The sequence below is a fragment of the Pelodiscus sinensis genome, chromosome 1 (genome assembly GCF_052426305.1).
Source record: "Pelodiscus sinensis isolate ZL-2025 chromosome 1, ASM5242630v1, whole genome shotgun sequence".
NCBI lineage: Eukaryota > Metazoa > Chordata > Testudines > Trionychidae > Pelodiscus > Pelodiscus sinensis.
The window spans coordinates 176,396,062-176,410,276 of NC_143052.1; the positions used below are offsets into that span (position 1 = coordinate 176,396,062).

The 14,215-nt window shown below is 41.4% G+C and overlaps 2 long non-coding RNA genes across 5 annotated transcripts in view; one reads left to right on the forward strand and one right to left on the reverse strand.

Moving 5' to 3' along the window:
* The window catches only part of LOC142826921 (uncharacterized), a 142,927-nt gene that overhangs the window by 79,693 nt on the left and 49,019 nt on the right, over nucleotides 1–14,215 (reverse strand). The gene's annotated exons all lie outside the window — the stretch shown is intronic.
* Nucleotides 999–7,907, forward strand: LOC142826920 (uncharacterized). Its single transcript, XR_012901186.1, has 3 exons — nucleotides 999–1,262; nucleotides 3,535–3,573; nucleotides 7,330–7,907. It is a non-coding gene; the product is annotated as an uncharacterized LOC142826920 (long non-coding RNA).

A 14,215-nucleotide genomic window follows, 5' to 3' on the forward strand; every position in this document is an offset into this window, starting at 1 on the left:
CCTCCCCCTTTTTCACACACATCGTGCAGGACAACAGGCAGCCACCACACGTGGGATATTGTGCTCCCTGAGGTCCAGGCAGGTGGAAGCGGCATCTAAAATGCACCTTCAGGCAGCCAAATGCACCCTTCACTGCCACGCAGGCCCTGCTCAGCCTGGCATTAAGTGCCTGCCATGAGGGGTTGAGGTGGCCAGTGTATGGCTTCATGAGCAACGGCTGCAGGAAATATACCCACCAGGCATATTCACGTCCCCGACCCTGATGTGGAGGTCAGGGAATAAAGTCCCAGCGTGCAGCTTCTGGTAGATGCTACAGTTCCTGAAAACACGTGTGCTTTTCCTGATCGCCCAACATGTGTGTCTGTAAACTGGCCCCAGTGGTCAGTCAGAGCTTGTAGGACCACCGAAAAGTATCCCTTGCAGTTGCTGTAGCTTGATGCCCAGTGGCCTGGGGTATGAATAGGGATGTGTGTCCCTTCAATAGCCCTACCTCTTCATCCCCCCCGTCAGTTGGGGAAGCTCAGGGTGCCAAACCTTTCGATGGTGTTTCCCCACACTCAGCAGGAGCAACCCCCTACAATCACACCCATCCCAGACAGGGCTTATTGAGGGCAGGACACAACAAACCCTCCCGGGGAGGTGGCTTGCACTACTCTCACCCCCTTTTCCGGAAGCTCATTGCGTCCTTCCCCGCCCTCCCCCATCCTGAGACAATAGCCCAGCAATGCCATACCTGCACTAGCAGGGCCCCAATGGTTGATCTCCCCACAGATCAGTAGCTGTCTGTCATGGAGAGTTTCCAGAGGGCAATGGCAACACTCTTCTGGAGGGGAATGGCTGGCCTCATGTGCATGCCCCATCACCTCAGGGCAGGGGCAAGCCACTCACAGAGCATGAGGAAGGTGTTGTTCTTTATTCTGAAGCCATTGTTGGTCTCCCCAGTGCTCCAGAACGATGAGGTTCCACCACTCTGCACTGGTGGCCAGATGTGGCAGGACATGGCATCCGGACCATAGCGGGCAGTGTCCAGCTCCTGTAGCTGCTCCCCCACATACTTGAGGACCATCTCCCAGAAATCCTTGGGGTTGGGTTTCTGCAATGGCTGGGAGGCAGCCTCCAGAAAGTTCTGCATGACTTGCAGCAAAAGCTTCAAGAGCTGAACACTGCCCGGAAGCAGCTCCTGCTCCATAGCAGAGAGTGCTGTGGTGTCCTGAAGCAGGGAAGCCAGAAGAAAAGAAAATGCTTTGCTATCCCTCAGCAAGGTAGGCAAGCAAGCAGGGAAACCTAAGAAATGGCTGTCCGGGGGTCCTTTCAAGCACAAGCCTCAGATCGCCTCAAGCATCAGCCACTGACCTGATGCCCTGCCTGAACTGGTTCCAGGTGGCCTTAAATGCGATTCAGCATCCAATCAGTGTGGTCTCACTATTTCAAAACACATTGTGTGTGTAGATGCGCTATTTCAACATAAGCTATTCCGGAATATCTCTTTGGGTAGGTCTATACTTGCTCCCTATCTCGAGGCTGGGATTCAAATGTAGTGTACCAAAATTGCTAATGAAGCACGGGAATTAAGTATCCCGCACTTAAGTAGCATAATCGCATGCAGCCACCATTTTGAAGTTGCATTATTGTGAAATAAAACGCCCTGTGTAACAGCATTATTTTGAGAGAAAACTGTTCTCTCGAAATAACTGTTACTCCTCACACAGTATCTCAAGATAGGGAACAAGCGTAGACATACCCTTCCAGATTAGCTTATTCCAAAATAACTGTGTAGTCATAGCCCCAGAGAAGTGAAAGTGAAGCCAAATCTAAAGTTGCAAATAGAGAAAAGACTACCTTCCCACATGCAAAACAAGTTCCTTATTTCTATAATCAGAACTAATGCTCCACTAAGACCAACCACGAGGCAGAGACTACAAAAAAAAAATATGACAGAATTCAGAGAAGTCCGAGTTCTCCAACATTCCAGTAACATGTGTGTCACGAACCCATTTCTCCTGGCTAAAAATCTCCAAATGTTATTTTATTAGCTTGCATTAGAAGTATGTTATTTCAAACCTTCTAAATGCCTGATTTAAGAATAACTTTCACATCAGCAAATATTCCCCTTCCCACACTAATAAAAGTAAACTGAGTCTAACATTGGATATATGTTTAGGGAAATGATAAGATGGAACATCGAACTGGGAAATTATAAACAAAACATTCTTAGAGACTGAAACAATGGTAGGAGTCAACTTCTGTGTTTAGCTGACTCTCAACCCAAATGATTGGATTAAAATAAAGTTAAGTCTTTCCTATAGAAGTGGTCAAGTAATACTTGTTAAACCTTATACATTCATTACTTATTCTGCTAACTGACAAGCCAGATAAATTGAACCATTGATTCAATGTCAATTGAAACCTTGAGTTGACCATTTAAATGCATAATATTTCATTAGTACTAGCATAGTGGAAGTAAATTATTTATATTCTGAGAAATACTTTGCAGTTTCATATTGGTTTGCTTCTTTTTAATAAATCAATAAAAGTGCAATTAACTGATTCCTTTCTCTCTTTCAATGTCACACCTTAATTCCTCCATCAAATGTAGTAAGCCAACTATGACTTAAGCAAGCTTAAATGTATTTCATGTCTGATCAAGAGCCCAGTAAAGGCACTAGAGGGGTTTCTATAGATCCCAGGTCTCTCAGCCTCTATAGCTAGTTTGCTTCATGAAAGTGTATTACTAAAATATTCCTCAAATTTAGACTTTCTTCACTAATAAGTGAGCTAAAAAGAACCATGTTTTAAGACAAATAGATTACAAATAACCCAATTTGCAGCAAAAAGTGATTCAACAATATTTTAATAATTACCACTAGTCAGAGCTGGACATAATAGTTCAAAAAGATTGAACAAGAGAAAAGGAATAAAGTTTTTGAGAGAGCTTAGATCCACTTTTCAACTGGTTCTACTTCTACATAGATATAAAAACAAAGATAGCCAATAATGCCTGAAGGTTAAAAACAAGCCAATATGTACAGATTTTGAAATAGAAGACAAGGTTTTGTGAAATGCATATCACTTTTTGTGATTTATTTTATATTTTTGATTAGTATTCTCCTATGAGTGTTATAGAATACACCTTGGAAAATATAGCATTTAAAAGAGACCTGTTTCTAAACTCAGAACAGGGGTATTTTCATTATAATTTTTTGAATTTATTTTACTCTATCTGGGATGAATAAAACTTCTAGGTACAGACAAGTTAAAGAACAGTTCATCCTGGGATTTCTTTATCTGGGCAGCAGTCACAATATTTCATTGAGGAAAGGACAAACAGGAAAATGAAAATAAATGTCAGAGGCCAGTTAGTGGAGATAGACCTTTTGGTATAAAACTACTGTCATTTAATGTTGCACTTCATCTCCAATTTAATATCTAAATACAATAAGATAGAATCTATCATCTCCTTTGACTTTTAATCACTTTTTATTCTCCAGTCTGTTTTAGGATATCCACTGACCATTCTGTTTTGTATACTTGCAGGCTTCCACCAGACACATCCCTCCATAGTAAGCAAAAAAGGTAAAATCCTTCCTCCTATATGTGAAGATCCTCCACCCAACTGCAGGGGAAGCTAGTGCCCCATAATATTTATTTTACATGGATATCATCAAAAGAGACTCTTTCAACTCCTAGATCCTTAATCGTGAATAGGGAGTCCATATAACAACTGTAGGTCAAAAGTGTGCTGATTTCAGGTATTAGGGTCAAGAGGGCGGATATAAACTAGTATGGGGGAGTTCACTGTGACCCAAGCCCTGCCAAGTTACATTCATTACTCCATCTATTTTAAGGTTCTATACTGTTGCCCATCATTGCCGTATCTGAACACCTTAAAAGCAATAGCAACAATAATTAATATTAACTCAACACTACAGGAGTCACTCAACCCTGTTCATTGGCTAAATTATTATAACCCCAAGATTTTGTATTAAAGGATGAGTCTATCTTCATGAATACTAATGGAAAAGTGATTCAGTGTGACTTAACTGTCTTGATAGTGGGTTAGAAATGTACTGCATGTAACCTTTCTAGCATCCAACGTGCTCTGTGGAGCATCTGTTTTTAAATTAGAAAGTATTTCAATCGAAGAGCACACTAAATGAAACTAATTCTATCATTCCCATAGTAACCCTTGAACATCACTTATGACGGTCACAAGAACCTCTTTTCTCCTTTAATCCAGATTTCTGGGTAATGTACGTATTAGAGGTGCATTAAAATGCTCTTAACCTGATTGGATTTTTGAAAGGGATGAAAGGTGAACAAATGGCTAAGTGTGTTCTAGAAAAGTCTGAAAATTGCAATTTTGATTTCTGAATTATTCATTAAAAGTGATGGAGCAAATATGCTTCACAACATTTCCTTAACTTGCAAGGTTAATGTTCTTGTGGCAGTTTCCTTTCGGAGAATTCCAGTTAATATTCAAAGTTCCATTTCTATTAGACCAACTTATTTTATGTAATGTACACAGACATAACTGTAATTTCTATCAACATACCTATGTGTGGCCCTTTACTTGAAATTAATATAAAAAGTTATCTTTGACAGTGAATATCTGTAGTAATAGGTGTTGCATTTGTTAGCTCATGTCCATAACTTGTATGCAAAACATTACATTTTTGTCATTTTTAACTGAGGAAATTGTTCTGAACCTAATTTGGATTTTACCTTTCACTTTTCCATCAATGCAATTTCAGTCAGTTGAGCAATGGAGCAGCAGGCTTGCAGTTTAGACATGCCTAGGAAAGCCTACCTAGGACAGCTCTTAAAGCTTCTCCCAGTGCCAAGTTTCTCAAAGTGGTCCCCGTAACCACCCTGAGAAACTGGCTGCTCCAGCATGTTTTTATACCAGCTCTGTGGCAATGGACCCTCACGTCTCTCATTGGCTCCAGATCTCTGTTTGCAGCCAAGGAGAGCAGGGAGGAAGAGGTATGGGCCGGGCTGCCACCTCCCACGGCTCCCCTTGGCTACCAACCATGAACTGGAGCCAAATGGGAGCCACAAGACTCCATGGCAGTGGAGCCAGTAAATAAATACACTGGAACAGCTAGTTAGCTGATCTCAAAGTACTTTGGGGCGGGGGGACCACTTTGAGAAATATGGTCAGTGTAATGCCAACCAAACAAAGCCAAGTCCTTTTCCTGCATAATCAGGGCTTCTGATTTTAACCAGCCAACAGATTAAGCAGGTTAAAAGAGATGTTTTTCCAATAAACATCAGAAAAGTAGCTAAGGGGATGTCTGAACAGTAATGTGGTCTATAGAACATAATTTCTAAAGCACACTAAGGTGATGCATTGTCATTAGCGCATGTCTACCCTGCTAGTGCACACTAAGTCTACATCTAATCTACACACCTCTGTCGGGAGAGGGATGTAAATTAGACATTTTGAAAGTGCAAGTGAAGCAGAGATTTAAATATCCTGCACTTCATTTACATAACGACGGCCACCGCTTTTTTCTGAAACGGGGCTTTTTGAAAGACACCAGCAGTTTAGACGGGGCATTTTTGACAGAAATGCCCTGTTTCAAAGATCCTGTACTCCTCCTAAAATCTGTTGGCTGGTTAAAATCTAAAATCATTTTTGAGGAGTACAGGATCTTTTGAAATGGGGCATTTCTGTTGAAAGTGCCCCATCTAAACTATCAGGTTTTTTTCCGAGAAGCCCCCTTTTAAAAAAGCAGAGGCTGCCATTATGCAAATGAAGCGCAGTATATTTAAATCCCCACTTCATTTTCACTTTCAAAACATCTAATTTACATCTCTCTGCCAATTACTCTGAAGAGTGTAGTTTAGACACGGCCTAAAGGTTCCTTACTATGTTTGAATGTAGTGATGTGTAAAACTGTACTACATTGAAGTACACTAGAGAACATAAAGAGATCATTCAATTCAGTACAGGTTGAATTCTCTAGTTTGGCACTCTTTGGTCCATCAACATCTGTGGTCTGGCATGATTTAGTTAGCCGGATGTCCATTTATCATAACTTCCCACAGTCCCATAAAAATCTGTTTAGAGCCACTAATCCTGGCTCTCAATGTTCTGTGCTATTATTTAGCTCTAGTTTACCCCTAAATGACTTCTTATAGCCCCAGTAAGCAGTGGAAGTTTTGGTAATGCTGCTAGACAATATTGACCTCCTGTGATTCGACAAACTCTCTGGTTTAGGACTGGTCAGATCCTGAGCATGCTGGATTAGAGAGATCCAAACTGTATATACAAAAATAGAGTCCCTGAAGCCTCCGATCATTGTAATTTATGTAATTTCAAAAACTGTTAAAATAAGCCCCCAGAAATTAAAGGTAATAAAGCCTAAAAGCCAGCCAAGACATGCATAAATAACCTGAGGCTTCACTAGTTGGTAAGTAATACACTTTTCCCATATTCACATTGTTAAATATTTATACTATGCAATCAGGTCTTGTAGATATATATAACAAATAGACTCACACACAAACACACTAACTATACTGTATATCGCATATTTGTACGTGTGTTTTGCACTACTCAGAATACATCAGATATTTTTTGAATTTCTTTAACTTCCATTGTAATATTAAAAATGCTCTTTTGCTAACAGATACCATAAAAGCATCTAAAATCTGCTATTTTTTACTTCTGCACTATTATTTTGTTATGCTATCAATCACACCTTTCATGTAATTTATGACAATTATGCCATTAACCTGTCATATTTCATTGAATGTTTCTGGGGGAAAAAAAATAAAAAACACTTACTTACTCATTAAAATTAAGGATTACCTTTAAAAATGTTGCATCTGGCAAACAATTTGCCATACTGGTTAATTTCCTTTGCTAGTGACAACATGCCAAACCTCATGAGAGTGTTATTTGCTACAGCAATTAGTAAATCAAGTTTACTTGAAATAAAACCTTCCCATTTATAGGCCACACAACTGAAAAGCATCTCAGAGAAACTAAATCTAAAGCTGTAAGTCATATTAGTGACTTACAAAAACAACAATAATCAAAATATTTTATGATCCTTTCAAAAATTGATTAATAAGCAAAAACCCTCTATGTTAAACTTACATTGTATATCAATGGTGGACAAATTTTATGTGGATGCATTCTTCAGGTAGAGAGAGATGAAAAAAAATTGGTTTTCCCCTTAAAAGCACAGTCCTTCTTTATGAGAGAGAGAGGGCTAGTGGTGAGGAGAGTTAATGAAAAATCCTCTATTTAAAAAGAAGTTGCATGCTTAGTCACTTAGTACATACTACATTTCCTAATGATGTTTAAATCCTTTTCAGATTGGTTGAGCTACCTCTTTCATGGTACAAGATCTGATACTGTCTCCTATTCCACTCTGCCCATCAGAGCTTGAACATACAGCAACAACTGAGCCAAAATTAGTCACTTCTCATTTTAGCTCCATACACCCTCCTTCAAATTTCTGAACAGCATTTGTTTCCTGTGATCATAGGAAATCTTATAGAAGAATGATTAAAAAGGAGCTTGATCTAGTGGTTGGAATATAAGATTGGGAGTTAGAGCCCCTGGATTTTATTATCTACCAAAAACAAAAACAAACCAAAAAAAAAAAAAAACCAAACACACACCACAACCACTTTGCTCTGGAGGAAAACTATTAGACAAAATACCTCTTGCATTCTTGTTGATGTGCCCATAGATTTAATTAGAATTCTAGAAGACAGGAAATGTTTTTGGGAACCTTGAAATAGAAAGAAAGAGAACTTAGCAAGTTGAAAGGCAAGCAATGTGTGTGACTGACTGCCAAATGACAGCAAAGCAGAGCTGAACATGAGTAAAAGCAGAGTTACATCAACTGGATGACAATCACTGCCATCAAACTTCTGAATTAGCTCAAATTAACTCAAATTACCAATAAAATTACTAATATTTTCATTGGTTAGTGCACAGCCTCTCATTTTGATAGAAAATATAAGTTATTTTGTATTATACAGCATCTAATTGAAGGCAAACAAATCAAAACTTGGTGTAAACTCATTTAACATATACAAATTAATCTTGTATTTTTGCCAAGTCTTGTTTTCTCTGGAATTCTTACGGTGCCTAATAAAGAATCAAATGTGACAGTAATGCTCAGTTGGCCATATGCCCAAAACACTTGAAGTTGAGTCTTTGCCTAACTTAAGTATATAAATTGATATAGTAGTTTCTCCAGTTCCAAGTACGAAGCAGCTGCTTTCTTCTAAATGCAAATCGTACATTAGGAATTAAAAACTAACTCAGTTTTTAAAGATTTTTTTTCTTGATGTGATGAAGGATAAAGATCCATTTCACCTCAATGAACTGAACAGAGATTATACTATCATATATAGCACAGAAAGATAAAACAGTACACTTCATTCAATCCAAGAGTCTTCCTGGTCACTGAAGCACCTCATTTCCTCTCCAAAAATACGCAAGCAGGAGTCCAACATGCTTTCCTCTAGGAATTGCATATCATGGTAAAGCAACAGCAGTGGGACAGAGGGAGCATTCATGCTCAAATTCAGGCTGATTTCAGCAGAACTGCTACTTACAGACTGAAATAAGTCTGAGAACTGAAATAATAGAAATGCAATAGAAAATGGTGGCAAGAATATAGGATCATCCTCCCAAATCCCAGGATTCTCAGGTCCAGCATTATCCATGGCCGGTCAGGACCAAGGAGCTTGGGAGGCCAGGAACAGGATCCAGCCACGGGAACACATCAGCAACTGGGCCACACAGCGGAACCCAGGCCAGGCTAGGGAACCCCTTGCAGCAGAAGGGTCAAGTGGCAGCCTGGCCAGGGAATCCCTGATGAGAGCAGGATTATCCTTGACAGTGTGGCCAGAAGCAACCAGGTGGCCCCAGACCAGGAAACTCCCAACAGCAGTATGGCCAGGAGCCTCAGCCAGGGAATATGAGGAATCTCCACTAGAAGCAGGGCTGGGGTGGCAGGATGGCCCTGGCAAGGGATCCTCCAGCAGGAACAGGGCCTGGTGGTAGTAGGAGACACATGGCTGGGGGGCCCAAGGAACCCCCAGTGGCAGCGGGACCAGCAGCAGCCAGGTGTCCCCAGTTAGAATCCCAGGGAACTTTGTTAGCAGCATGTAAGTGGCAAAATGGGAGCCCCTTGCAAACTCCAGGGAGAAGAGCCTGGGAGCAGGGAAGCCAGCAGGGGAGCATAGACCTCCCCTGGTTTGGGAGCCCTCAGGTCCTGAGGATGCTGAACCAGGGACATCCAACCTGTACTAAAAGTGGAGTTAAGAAACTTTTTAACTAGAGCAGCATGAAGGAAGAGCACATGAACAATCAGATTGGGAATATCAAAAACCAAAACACAAAACTTTTCAGATGTGATGTAATGGTGATCTATATCAAAGTATTAATTTTGTTTTGTATCTTGAGCACAAGACTGGGCTTGTCTGAGCAAACCCTGACAGCTGCTCCTTGTTAAGTTGAAGCAACATCACTGAGGGTGTGTCTAGACTACAGGGTTTTGTCAACAAAAGTGGACTTTTGTTGACAAAACTACACCTGCGTCTACACTGCCACTGAGTACTGTTGACATAACATCGACAGAACTCAGCAGTTTTGTTGACCGCAGTAAACCTCATTCTACAAGGAATAATGCCTTGTGTCAGAATTCTGTCAACAGAAGGTGTTATTGCATCTAAACTATCATGTCGACAAAGCAGCTTGCTTTGACAGAACTGGATGTAGTCTAGGCGCTCTTTGTCGACAGAAGCTTTGTCGACAGTATCTGTCGACAAAAGCCTGTAGTCTAGACAAACCCTGAGAGCCATCAAGACTGCAATATAGAGCCAATAATTTTGTTTCCTTTACTGGTCCACTCTAAGGAACAACAGTCTATGCAGGGACCCATAAGAAGGGAACAAGTGTGTCTGCTTGGTCAGCTTTGACAGTAGCCCTTCTTCCCAAGATGTGGTTCAAGCCTCCCCTTCATGCTTGCTTCGAGTGGCTTCTCCCCTCTCCTTGTGTGAGTTGGGTCAATGCTTTGTTCCTCCACCAAAGGTGACCGATCACTGTGCTTAAGATGAAAGGGGCATTGTCCCTTAACAAAATGAAAAATCCTACAAGATGCAGAGACATTAGAGCCTACGACAACAAGAAATATACCTCAACATAAACCCCAGTAAAGAAATTATATACCCAAAAAGATAGAGTGCTAAAGGAGAGGGGCTTTTCTGGGAGTGTGGAAATGGGATCTGGGGAACTAAAGTGTTATGGTTAACTTATAAATCCTAAACATAATAATTCCCCACCTCCAAACACTCCAATTTCTCCTCCCGACTACCAGCATCCTTCCAAAGAAAATGGTACATTGAGATGGAGTCTTGAGATGACCTATTGTCAGGCATTAGACAAAAAGGGCCTATTAGAATTTCATTTTCTTGCTAATACTCAACATTTCAGTCTTTATGGAGGTAGCATACCCAACTAAAGTATCAGCTTCCCCATGAAACAGGGCGGGGGGGGGGGGGACAACATCTGAAAATCATTAGTAAATAATTCTAGAGGGAACCACAATTTCATATAGTTCACACTGCAGATTAAATCATTTTTCACTCTGACATGAGTGGCTTTGTAGGAATTACACTAATTTAATAAATACCCTACTAGCCACTCCTAAGCCCCCCAAAACAGTCAGAGATTTGATCCAGAGGTCAGCCAAAACAAAGTTAAATGGGATGGAAGGGATATGGACCCTGATTATCTTCCTTAAACAGCCCCTTCAGAAGCCTTAAACTTGTCAGCCTCACTTCTGTGTTATTTTAAAAAAATCCATCTATTAGGCATGTATTTATAATAGCATAATTCTTAGGTATTTGATGCATTTCATATATTGTTACTTTTATTTCAAAACGTGTTTAATGTTGAATTTCAATTTGCTACACAGAACACTTGCATTTTTTACTGCTATGAGTAATTTCTGTGCTGGTCTTCAGATCAGGGTTATTGTTACTTTATAGTTCGATTCCCAAAACCAAGCGCTGTGAAATAAAAGTGTATTTTTAGTCAGTGTTTCCACAACATAAACGAAGCAGCAGAATGAATTAGCTTGATTTGTTTTAATGCTTTCACAATGTGAGAAGACTGGTGCCTTTGAAGTGCCATGATGACTTGTTACCATTACAAACCTTTCCTAGATTTCACCATAGAGTCTAATTACAGTGAGTTACTTATTAATGTACCATCTGCTAGAATTATTTGTTCTAACAGCAAAATAGCAAAAACTGCATCTCAGGAGCTTGCTCACAATGTCCTTGTCCATCTTGGTAACAGAAATACAGATATAATTGATAAATATATCCTAAGTTGAGGAGATGTTCTAAGGCAGCTCAGCATTAACAATCCTCCCCGAATTACAAGAGACTGCAATTCAATACTTGATTTGTTAATCCTTAGAGCTAGCAAGTGCTGAGGTGCTCAGCATCCTCTTTTGAGTATGACAGAACTTCAGAAACATAATGTAAGGTCTGCTCTGCTTTGTAAGGATACCTGTACAACAGATTCTTAGCAAGAAGAATGGTATTTATGACCATGGAAGAGGCCATAGAATAGCGTGCTCATATAAAGCTAGATCACTCAGTTGTTCAGTCATATGCAGGACCGTCCTTAGTGACCAAATTTTCAGGTGACCCTATGCAGCAATGTGTGTTTGTATGCACACAGCTTCTGCTGGGCTTCTCCCTGCACCTTCCCTCACATGCTCACAGCCATCAGAACCAGTTAGTAAGGGCTCCCTGCTGCCACTCTGGGGAGAAGAAAGGAGCCTCCAGTCTCTGCAGCTCTGCTCTGGCACCCGAGAATCCTTCAATTTCCAGTAAGCTGCAGTGTGGAGGAGAACACAGCCTGGGAGGGAAGCTTCAGCTCCCAATAGGAGCTGTCGGAGCGGGGGCTGCTCCCGACTCCCAGCAGAAGCCAGATGGTGGGGGAGTGAAGAAAGCCCCAGACACACAGCAGGAGCAAATGTTCACCTCCTTTGGAAAAAATAAAATGAAGCGACTACGTTTTAAAAAAAGCATTAATTTAATTAAGACTGATAAAATATACTGTCAAACAATGTATAACCATGGGAAAAGTATGACTTTTAATAAAGCAAAAAATAAATTCTATGCATTAAGGCATTTAGAACTTGAAAGAAGAAATTAAAATCTTCCTCTTGCATATTCAGCTTCATAACTTAGAGGTGACACCCTCCCAGGTGGTCAAAGTGGAGTACCATTCTGTAAGGATTCCATATTGCTTAATGGAAATCATCTGGAAGACCAAGTAGAGGAAACTTACTCCACTGGTCACTCGCCATTCCGCTGGCCACAAAGAATCAGAGCTGGAAGAGACCTCAGAAGGTCATCAAGTCCAGCCCCCTGCTCTAGGTAGGACCAATCCCAACTAAATCAATCCAGCAAGGGCTTTATCAAGTGGAGACTTAAACACCACTAGGGATGGAGACTCCACTACTTCCCTAAGGTAACCCATTCCAGTGCTTCACCACTCTCCTAGTGAAATAGTTTTTCCTAATATCCAACCTGGACCTCTCCCTCCACAACTTGAGACCATTGCTCCTTGTTCTGCCATCTGTCACTACTGAGAACAGCCTTTCTCCATCCTCTTTGGAACCTTCCTTCAGGAAGTTGAAGGCTGCTATCAAATCCCCCCTCACTCTTCGCTTCTGCAGACTAAACAGACCCAACTCCCTCAGCCTCTCCTCATAGGTCATGTGCTCCATCCCCCTAATCATTTTGGTCACCCTCTGCTGGACCCTTCACAAAAAGGATGTGGATGCATTGAAGTGGGGGCCCAGAACTGGACACAATACTCCAGGTGTGGCCTCACCAGAGCCGAATGAAGGGGAATAATGACATCTCTGGATCTGCTGGCAAAGCTCCTCTTAATGCACCCTAATGTCATTAGCCTTCTTGGCTACAAGGGCACACTGTTGACTCATATCCAGCTTCTCATCCACTGTAACCCCCAGGTCCTTTTCTGCAGAACTACTACTTAGCCGGTGGGTCCCCAGCCTGTAACAATGCTTGGGATTCTTCCGTCCCAAGTGCAGGACTCTGCACTTGTCCTTGTTGAACCTCATCAGATTTCTTGTGGCCCAATCCTCCAATTTGTCTAAGTCACTCTGGACCCTAACTCTGCCCTCAAGCATATTTACCTCTCCCCTTAGCTTAGTGTCATCTGCAACTTGCTGAGGATGCAATCCATCCCCTCATCCAGGTCATTAATAAAAATATTGAACAAAACAAGTCCTAGAATGGAATCTTGGGGCACTTCTCTAGAAACCGACCGCCATCCTGACACCGAGCCGTTGATCACTAACCGTTAGTCCCAGACTTCTAGCCAGCTTTCTATCCATCTTACCATCCATTTGTCCAATCCATATTCCCTTAACTTGCTGGCAAGACTATTGTGGGCGACCGTATCAAAAGCCTGCTAGAGTCAAGGTATCTCACATCCACTGACTTTCCCATGTCCACAGAGCCAGTTACCTCATCATAGAAGATAATCAGATTGGTCAGGCACGACTTGCCCTTTGTGAATCCATGCAGACTATTTCTGCTCACTTTCCTCTTTTCCAAGTGCCTCAAAATGGATTCCTTACGGATCCCATTCATGGTTTCTTCAGGAACCGAAGTAAGACTGACCGGCCTATAGTTCCCTGGATTGTCCTCCTTCCCTTTTTTGAAGATGGGTACTACAGTTGCCTTTTTCCAGTCATCCGGGATCTCTCCTGATCGCCACGATTTTTCAAAGGTCATGGCCAAAGGCTCCTCAATGACATTTGACAACTCCCTCAATGCATTAAGTCCGGACCCATGGATTTGTGTACGTTTAGCTTTTCTAAATAGTTCCTAACCTGTTCTTTACCCACCAAGGGCTATCCATCTTCATCCCATCTTGCATCACTTAGCGCATTAGTCTGGGAGCTGACCTTGTCAGTGAATACAGAGGCAAAGAAAGCATTTAGTACTTCAGCTTTCCCCACATCATCTGTCACTAGGTTACCTCCTTCATCTGGTAGGGGCCCCACACCCTCTCTGATCACCTTCTTGTTAACTTATCATGCCACTCTGCCATCACCCTGCTAGATGAGAGTCACTGTCTACTGCCATTCATTTCTTGGCTGTGAGTTCTACTCTGTCTCAAGTG